The 10346-nt window shown below is 41.8% G+C and overlaps 1 long non-coding RNA gene across 1 annotated transcript; it reads left to right on the top strand.

Moving 5' to 3' along the window:
• Positions 1-2653: 2653 nt before the first annotated feature.
• LOC143443222 (uncharacterized) lies at positions 2654-8546 on the top strand. The gene is made up of 3 exons (XR_013111987.1): positions 2654-2793; positions 7014-7094; positions 8500-8546. It is a non-coding gene; the product is annotated as an uncharacterized LOC143443222 (long non-coding RNA).
• Positions 8547-10346: the final 1800 nt, after the last annotated feature.

The raw sequence follows: 10346 nt of genomic DNA, 5'->3' as shown, positions 1-10346 counted from the left end.
GCTAGTCTGGCTCTGTAACAATAACAAAAAGGGAGCATGAGGTAAGAGGCATTGCTAACTCTGAACTCCAAAAGCAAAAAACAGGGGAAAGTGCTCCCTGAATCTCTGAGTCTAGGAAGAAGGAAAGAGTACAGAGAAGAAAGCCAGCACTGGACTTCCAGGAAGATCAAGTATCAGTGACATGTTCCAAAGCGTCAGAGAGAGGGCCAGCATCAGAGTGAGAGAGCCTAGAGTCTACCTTGTGGTTTGGCCTTAGCAGTGTGCGGTAAGAGTGAATGCCAGAAGATAAGCCAGGAGCCAGCAGCTGTCGAGTAGCACAGAGCAAGTGCATTACTGTTCTGGGCCCCAGTAGAGATAAAAGGAGAGAACAAGACATCATGGGGGTTGGGGTGCAGGGGCGTTGAGGAATCAGGAAGTAGGTGACAGAGCTGGCAGAAGCTGTTGTGCCTGTTTGGGCATCATGAATGACAGACAAGGCTGGCACAGATTAGTAGTAGCTGCTAGGCAGGGCAGACTAAACAGACTAGTCCAACAGCAGAGACCATGTGGTGCTTTGAAGAATATAGAAGCAATAGTGAGAAAAAAAGAGACATCCAGGTAGGCCAAAGCCAGGGCAAGTGTCTGTCCAAGTGTCTAGCAGCAACCAGCTTTTTTATCTTCTGGTTTGCCTGTGTTTGTATGTACAGGTGCACATGTGTCTTGAAGTGCACATGACCACATATATAAATGTAGAGGCCTGACACTGATAGAAATCTTCTTCAGGTGCACTAAAGCTTATTCTTCTGATGCAGGGTCTCTTAAACCCAGAACCCACCAATGTTGCAATCTTCTTTACTCTGAAGATCCCCTGTCTCCAACTTCCAAGGCTGGATTAGAGGTGGGCTATCCCTCCCACCTGACATTTGCATGTGTTCTGAGGATCCAAACTCTGATCCTCCTGCTGGCACCGCAAGTTCCTCAATGGTTGAGCCATCTCCGAAGCCCCAAATAAACAAAACAAAAAGTAAGTCAATATGAGCCAAAGTAGATTTTTGTTTTTGTTTTGTTTTGTTTTGTTTTCGTAGACAAAACCTCACTGTATAGCCTTAACTGACCTGGAACTCACCTGTAGCTCAATCTAGCCATGAACTCTTAGTTATCCTCCTGCCTCTGCTTCCCAAGTGCTGGGATTACAGGAATGTGCTACAATAATCAGCAATGACACTCTTAATTCTATGCTTCCCTGGTGATTGAAGATCAATAATGGTACCATCAGGTATCACTCTGAACAAGGATAATTATATTCCTTAACTTTGGTCTGCATATGTTCAAGGCAAAAACCCATCAAATGTTTTTTTTTAAAATGACATTAATAAGATATAGGTCTTGAGGATATTTAGCCGGGAATGTTGAGATTCATATAACTTTGTGTTGAATACTCACTTTCTAGTAATAGGTTGTTTCAGCTAATCCTGTTTTTATTATCTACTGAAGTAATTTTACTTCAGTGTAAATAACTCCTGCTTAAATATTAATAATGTTTTCTTCATTCAAAAATTTTAAAATCTCATGTGTACACTTACACGTGTTAAGACTGAAAATTAAGCATGAATAATAGTTAAGCTTTGGCTAAAAACTACTGTCTTCTTCACAAGTTAGAATTTATAAATTCCCTGTAAAGCTGACCCAGATGCTAGTTTAAGGAAGACTGTGAGTGCCGGCACATAAGAGGTTAAGTCAGCTTCAACTGTAGCTGTGGATTTCAAATCTGGTGTCGTTTCCAATTTTTGCCGACAGAAAACGTATGGACTTTACTGAAAGCAGATGTTTACAATGGGATGGACGGAAAAGCACAGCCCTGGTTGATTAATATCTTGCTGTACTTCTTTGGAATGATATTAACAAACATCCAGTTATATCTGTAAGTCAATCTTAAGACCATTCAACATTATCATGAGAGCATAATTTCTTAAATGATTTGTTCAAAGTTTCTACCAATCTCTCCTGGCAGCAGAGCCACATGTTAAAGTTATTGCTGTCTGAGTTACAACAGCTGCCCTGGGAGTCTTGTCTGAACAGCAAGTTAACTGCTGTTCACAGTAATATCTGGTCTTTCCCACCCCGAAATATACACAAAGGATTTTTGTCATTCTTGGCCCTGGGCAGTAGACGCAGCAGAGCATGCCAGAAGAACTCTCCAGGCAGAATGTCCTTCCACCTGTTTATGCTGTAAGACAGACTCCTAAATGTGAGGCGCTGTGGAGAGCTGTTTCTTTGAATGGCAGCTGAATGTGCCAGCAGGATCCTTGGCAGTGATGCCTAGGCTCTGAAGTTGCCATTCAGGAGAACTAAATAGAGAAAAGAAACTTGAGCAAACCACTTCCTGGAACACTGAGATCCTGAATGAGAAATTTAGAAGCACCAGATTCTCTCTATTCTTATACCAGCCAAGGTCAGATTTCCAAGCTCCTGTTTATTTGAAGCTTTGCCTTTCAAAGGACTATAGCAATGGAGATGGTAATAAAAATACTTCCTTTCCTTTCAGAAGATATTAAAAGTTGCTGTTTTGTTGTGCTCCTGTTTGAGGGTTTTGTTGTTGTTGTTGTTTTTAACATCCTAAAGTAACAGCTACACCACAAATGAAGTCTGATCATGGTGGAGTCGCTAGGGGAAATGTTCCACATCTCCAGGGTCAGATCTAAAAAGGGGAAGGTGTCACTAGGTCGGCTTTCTTGCTGCATCCTTTGATGTCTCTTAACAGAGCTGGGACTAGTCCCATGAAGAAGAGAGCTTGAGACCAGAATATTGCCATAGGTGAGTACTTATTACCAGTGCAGAAGGTAAATTGACAGCCAAGATCTAGCAGAAGTCACAAGCTTTCACTAACTTTGTGTTCTCTGCCTAGTGCTTCCTGGAATTTTACTTTTTTTTTTTTTAATTGAATAATTGATTCTTAATTATTACTAGTTTCCCGATTCTTTCGAGGCACTGGCTATCCTCTTGCCTTGGCGTCTCAAGTGCAGGGATTATAGGCATGTGCCACCACACCCTGCCGCTCATTTCAGTTCCAGACTCCTCAGGATCCTAGCAGTTGACAAGAGCAATGGCAAGGGTAGGAGGGGGTGGGGTAGACAGAGGCCAAGGATTCCTTTAGTTGTTTTCAGTTTCTCAGGAAGCTTAAAATAGTTTACTCAAAATACAGCCACTATGTTTTTTGTGTTTATTTTAGACAGGGTTTCACATAGCCCTTGAGCTGGCCTTGAACTCACTCTGCTGGAGAGGATGACCTTGAACTCCGGATCTTCCTGTCTCTACTTCCAGAGTTCTGTGATTGCAGGCATGTGCCATTACACACACACACACACACACACACACACACACACACACACACACACACCATCAGTCTTGATTCTTTCTTGGGAAGGTGAAATTCATTAGTAGTTAACTAAGATGTTTGCTCAGAAACAAAACTCATCCCGGGGAGAATCAAAAGATTAGAAGGAATCTTTTTGATGAGTTAAAAGTAAAAGAAAACTGTGTAAGAGATGGAATTTTCAAATTGTTTTGATAAAAGTTTACAAACAATGGTAGGTTTTGGTTATACTCCCTATTGGGGCAAACTACAAGTTTAGTGTGCTGGGTGGGGGCTCGGGGGAAGGCGGGGCAGGACTATCCGGTGTGGAGAGCTTGCTATTTCTGAGCTACCTTGGTGATGAGGTAACAGACTACATTTGCTTGAGTAGCCAGAGCTTCAGGATGACTAGGATTTGATAGCAGGAGACCTTGCTGGACCTAGGGAGACTTCTCTTAGAGCTGTGGATTGTTCAAAGAGGTTTAACCAAAGTAAAAACATGAACTTCCCCAGATCCAAGCAAAGTGGACAAAAAAAGAACTCAGTTGCAGTGGCATTAACAATTAGCATAAAAGAGTATCATTCATTCATTAAGTTACCTGACACAGTTCATGCCGCATTGTAGGAATAGAAAAAGGGATGTAAGTCTCACGGTGACAGAAAAGATTACCAACATGTGTAAGTCTCACCTATTTTGCCTGGACAGCAAGTCTCTGAGATTATGCCTAAACTGTTCCCTGGACTAATTTTCTTCTTCCATAGACCCCTCAGGTCTTTAGGTGCTAGGTAGCTGATTTCCCTAAACAAAAGGCTATAAATTATGACTACTTAACTCCTGAGTGATGTTATTCAAGAAGCCCAATTGTCATCCTATCCACTAGGCTGTTGTGACTCACATCCGGTTTAAAAAAAAAAAAAAAAAACAGCAATGGAAACTGTCCTCTCCCTGGAATGCCGGTCCGACATCTGTCCAGCAAACAGTCTTGGCCCATTCCCCACTTCTCTTGTTTATTTTGGCTTTGCAAATTTCTCCCACTAAGGCCCATGAGATTTTGCGGAATTCATCCTCAAATCCCAAGTCTTGTTTTAGGATGGACAGTGAGCTCCAAGGATGCTGAGCTCCAACGGCTGGATGTTAGCACTGTGAGAAAGTGGGTGAAGCTACACGGAAGAGCTCCCTCTTGCTCTTCCTTCCTTCATGGAAAGCTATGATTATCTCAACATAAAAACCTAGATTCAAAATGGGCAAATGTGTCCATATTGTGAACTTACTACTATGTCCTTTTCTCCTGAAATTGCAGAGTAGACAACCAACCACACAGGACCACTGGTTCAAATTCTTTGACTTTTATATACATAGGCATAGGCAGGTATATCAAGGCTTCCAGAGTAAGGGAAATGTGCTATATTTCTTACTATTAAAACAGATAAAGGGAGGCTTGAGTATGATAGTCTCATGCCCCAGGGATTCGAGAGCCCAGCGTTCCCCACGGAGGACAGACTCCACGCCCATGCTTGCTCTGCCTTGCCTTTCTTTGCATACTGGTTTTTGTTTTTTCTGTGAGAGAGCTCAGCAATGCAGCGGCTCTCACATCATGTTCCTTGTGTATCTGTGAACAGTATTGTTCACAAGTCTTGTTTTAACAGTAGGAGATACTTGGAGGTCTTCCCATGACTCTCCTTGCCCATGTTGTGACTCTTTGCTGTTAGTTTCTTTGAGGCACGGTCACACCCTGCCTTCATTGGCCTACAACTCACAGAGATCCACCTTAGGTTTAAAACAGAGTCTCTCACTGAACTTGGAGTTAACCAATGTGGCTAAGTCAGCTGGCTTGGATCAGGATATATATATGTCTGTGTGTGTATGTGTATATATATATATCAAGCCAAGTATTGCCACTCCCAAATGAGAGTAAAAGGAAAATGATCATAACTGACTTGGGGAACATACAGGCAGTGCTCTGCTTGTAAGAGCAACAACAGGGGATAGGTAGGTGGGCCATAACCTAGGAATCACAAACCCAGCAGTAGTAAACACTTAGCCCAAGAAGCTGCAGAGGCTGTACCTCTTATAAACTTATTCTGTTTTAGAAATTTGTTTCATTTTGATTTGCATGGCTAGTCTGAGGTTAGGTTAAAGTGAAATAATGCTTATTGTTTGTGGTGATTTGAACGGGAATCGCCCCCAGAGGCTGATATATCTGAATGCTTGGTCCTTCCTCGGTGGAATTGTTTTGGGAGGAACTAGGAAGTGTGGCCTTGTTGGAGAAGGAATGTCACTGGAAGTTGGCTTTGAGGTTTGAAAACTGCATGTCAGGCCTACACTCTCTCCCTCCTTCTAACTTTGTAAGTTCTCAGCTACTTCTCTGGGGCTATGCCTGCCTACCTGCCTTCTGCCATATTCACTGCTACGATGCTCATGTCCTCTGAAATTGTAAGCAAGCCCCTAATTGAATTCTTTCTTTTATAAATTGACTTGATTATGTGTTTTGTCACAGCAATAAGAAAGTAACTAAGACATTATTTATTAAGAAAACTTTGAGAAAGGGTTTCATTATATAGCCCAGGGTGGCTTACATACTTACCAAAGATGACCTTGAATTTCTGAGCCTCCTGTCTCAGTCTACCAAATACTAAGATGACAGGCACAAGCTAATGTGATGGTTTGAATGAAAAATATCCCACATAGGCTCAGGTATTTAAATATTTGACCCATAGTTTGTGGCACTGTTGGGGACACTGTGGAACCCTTAGGAACTGGAACTTTGCTGGAGGAAGTAACATCACCAGAGCAAGCTTTGAGAATTAACCTTGCCCCATTTCCAGCTCACCCACCCTCTTCCTATTAGGCTTCTGATGGGTTGTATATGCTTGACTCAGTAAGTGGCACTATTAGGAGGTGTGGTCTTGTTGCAGTGGATATGCCCTTGTTGGAGTAGGTGTGTCACTGACGGTGTGAGCTTTAATACCTTTGTCCTAGCTTCCTGGAAGTCAGTATTCTGCTAGAAGCCTTCAGATGAAGATGTAGAACTCTCAGCTCCTCCTGCACCATGCCTTTCTAGACACTGCCATGCTCCCACCTTGATGATAATGGACTGAACCTCTGAACCTGTGAGCCAGTCCCAATTAAATGTTGTCCTTTACAAGACTTGCCTTGGTCATGGTGTCTATTCACAGCAGTAAAATCCTAACTAAGACAAGGCTGAAAGTGTGATCTCTGTTTCCTGCTGCCATGTCTCTCCTGCTATCTGGAACTATAAGCCAAAAACCTCTTTTTCTTCTGTTAGTTGATTTTGGTCATGGTGTTTTATCACAACAAAAACATCTAATACAACGGCTGCAGAGATTGCTCAGTGGGTAATAACTCTTGCAAAAGATCCAGGTTCAGATCCCAGAACCCCACCTTGGGGTTCTGAACCCACAACCATCTCTAACTCCAGGGAGGTCAGGGCTCTGTTCTGGCTATAGTGGGCATTGCATGCATATCGTATGCTTACATCTAGGCAGGCAAAACATGTATATACATAAATACAATTTTAAAATGGACATAGCCACTATGTCAGGGTAAGAAAAATCACTTTTAAATAAGCACAGGTAATGGCTGCCTTTCTGATTATTTTTCTTAGTCATCTAAGATTCTTTTTTTTTTCCTCCAACTTTGTGACATAATCATAATGCCCAGTGGAAGGATCCAGGGAGGATGAAATGTAACAGAAGACATGACAACATTGAGAAAGCACAGAGGAATCCCAAGTGTAGTGAGGTAAGGGGTATTTCCTTTCCTCTACAGCATCATTGCCTGTCATATAGTCCACAACCAACAGGTACGGATAGAGTCAGTCTCATGTCTGTGAACATGTTAGGCTTGCATGTATGTGTGCAAGTGTGTTTGCATATGTACACATGCATATGTGGAACCAAGAGGTCAACCCCAGTTGTTGGTCCTCAAGTGCCACGCATCTTTGATTTGGGTAGATAGAATTTTCACAAAAACATGGCGTTTACAAAATAGGGTAGGCTGGAGAGACTTGGGGATCTTCTTTTGCTTCCACCTCAGTGCTGGTATTACTATTATATACAACTACACTCGGGTATTTTTTTTAAAGTTTGTTCTTTGACAATATTACATGTGTGTATATAATATATTCTGACTACTCCCACCCAACCTCTTTTATCTCCCTTCGATCCCTATCAACATCCCCTCTTCCTACCAATCCCTTTCTCTGATTAATGTCTTTTTGCTTTGTTTTGTGACCCACTGTGTTTAACCAGGGTGTGAATCATCCACTGGAGCTTGATGGGATCACAATGGGTCTATAACTAAAGCCAACGATTTCCCCTCTTGCAATAGCATCCTGAGACCTTGCCCCACCCAGGCTTGAGTGTTGACAGGCCCATTCTTGTGCAGACACAGTGTAGGCAACTGTAGGTGTTGTGAGTTCATGATTGTAATGGCTGTATCCTGCCTATAAGATGGCATCTTACAGCCTTTCTCCCTGTATTTGGGTTCTTAACACTCTCACTCCATCATCTCTTCGGTCATCATCCCTGAGCCCTAGAGGGTGTGGTATAAATGTCTTCTTTATATCTAAGCACTAAACTGTCATTTATTCTCAGGACCTGAAGCAGCCACTAGCTTCTGAATTTAACACTGATCAATGGGAAAAGAGGCTTCTCTGACTAAGGTTGTGTGCTGGCCAGTTTTTTTGCTTATTTTGGTTTTTTTTCTGTCAACTTGTTATATGATAAGGTAATCCAGAAGAGGGTATACTTTAGTAGAGAAATATCTCCATTAGATTGGCCTGTAGGCAAGTCTTTAGGCTATTTTCTTGATTAATCAGTTAAATCAATTAAACAAGGCTGGCAGTAACATTTTTTCTGTGGTTATAAACATAACTATTTATCAAGTAATTTGATGCTATGGCAATTTAGCTAAATACTAATAAATTCTTACTTAGGGCCTATGACCTTCCCAATAATGGGTATTTAACTGGGTTTATAGAACAAGGCATGAATTTACATGTGGATGGGCCTATCAGAGTGACTGGTTACTCCCATAGCACCCCTGCCACTATTACACAAACGTTCACATCTCTCCTCTGGCAGGTTAGTACTGTAGGTCAAAGAATTCACAGCTGAGTAAAATCATTGCTGCCTTTTCTCCCCAGTAAACCTGCATAGCACCATCCAGCACTTGGACGGCTAAAGGATCCAGGTATCTGTAAGTTGAATACATTAAGAGAAATTGAATGTTCAATATATTAAATTGTTTAAAGACTAACATTTATACTTTCTGGCATCTACTCTTTTAAAATTGGAGCTTAACTGCTTGCCATTTATACTGGGAATTCCTACAATTACAAGTACCATCTGTTTTATGGACTTCTTTTATCTGTAAAGACATTTCCTGTTCTGTTTTTTCTTTCCCCCAAGACCCATTACAACTTACATGTTATTGATTTGGGGTTTTCTTAGGGAAAAAGAAGGAGGAAGCCTTTTCTTAAGCTAACATAAATGCAAACATTTGACAAGTGATGGAAGAGGGGGAAAAGCCTTGGGATGTTGGCCCTGAATTAGGTTGCCATATTTGCTTTTGTGTGACTGCCTGGACTTTAAGTGAAAATGTCTCCCCATGTAACTAATTTATAATCAGTTCCTCGAATGTTTGTCAAGACTCAGTTTTCTTGTGTCCAGTTAATGTGTATCATACTGTGTAACCACAGATCTGAGGCTAACAATGCCAGGTAATACTTCTATAGAAACTTCCCGTGTGTGTGTGTGTGTGTGTGTGTGTGTGTGTGTGTGTGTGTGTGTGTGTGTATGTGTGTGTGTGTGTGTGTGGTATATGTATATGTAGTACATATGTAGTATGTGTTGTGTGTGGTGTGTATGTATGTCTGTGTTTGTGGTATGTAGTATGTATGTGTGCTGTGTGCATATGTGTGGTGTGTATGATGTGTTATGTGTCTGTGTGTGTGGTGTGTGTATGTGTGTCTGTGTGTATATATTTGTGTATGTGTTTGTGTGTGGTATATATGTATATGTGTGTATGTGTGGTGTGTATGTTTATGTCTGTATGTGTGGTATGTATATATGTGTAGTGTGTATGTGTGTGTCTCTGTGTATGTGTGTCTCTGTGTGTGGTTTGTATGTGTGTGTATATGTGTGAGTATAGTGTGTTTGTGTGTGTGTGTGTTTGTATCACAGAGAAATAAGGAGTTCCATCACTTTGAGAAAATATCAGAGAAAATACATTTAAAAATCAAAGAGAGATTCTTTTGCCCCTGTGTGCTTTTAAAGGTATGCTAGTCTATGGCTGGCTGGATCTTTTGCTTTTGGTCATTTTACTTTTTTGAGTAAAGTAAAATGTGGGAAGAGTCTGGTACAGCAAATCTATCTTTCATTCATGGTGGTCAGGAGAGGGTGGAGAGAAGCTGGAAAGGGGGGAAGGGGAAAGAAATAGGAAAAAGAGGAACAGGAGAGGGAGGGAAGGAGGGAGGAAAAAAGAAGGAAAATGTTCAGTAGTCCCTTCAAGGCCATGTTTTTGATGACTTCTTTCCCCTGGGGTGCTCCTTCTGAGTTTCTCCACATGATGGGAACTTGCCTGCACATGAGCCTTTAGGGCACAAACATAATCCTGCAGAACAACAACCCTACAAGGCTGGTGTTAAGATGGCTTCCTCAACAGACTGTGCTTTCTCACAGTTCTTAGTCCAAAACTAAGGTGGCAAAAGGGTTGGGCACCTGATGCCCTCATTCTGTCTGTGGGCTCACCTGGCCGATGCTTTGTGCTCCTTAGGAAGAGCTTGCTGTACCCTTCTCATACGTGCCTACCAAGCCTAGGGATCAAGCCATCAGTCTTAGTGACTCATTACACCCTACAGTACCACATCCAAATATAGCCACGCTGGGAGTTAGGGATCCAAAAGATACATTTGGGGGTTCCATTCAGTCTACCATAGAATGGAATGGAATACTTTCCATTCTTCCAGATTAAAAACTTGAAAGCCACAAA

The sequence above is a fragment of the Arvicanthis niloticus genome, chromosome 8 (assembly GCF_011762505.2).
Source record: "Arvicanthis niloticus isolate mArvNil1 chromosome 8, mArvNil1.pat.X, whole genome shotgun sequence".
In the NCBI taxonomy this organism is placed as follows: Eukaryota; Metazoa; Chordata; class Mammalia; order Rodentia; family Muridae; genus Arvicanthis; species Arvicanthis niloticus.
The sequence above is the reverse complement of the archived record's forward strand: the minus strand, read 5'-3'. Positions and strand labels throughout refer to the sequence as shown.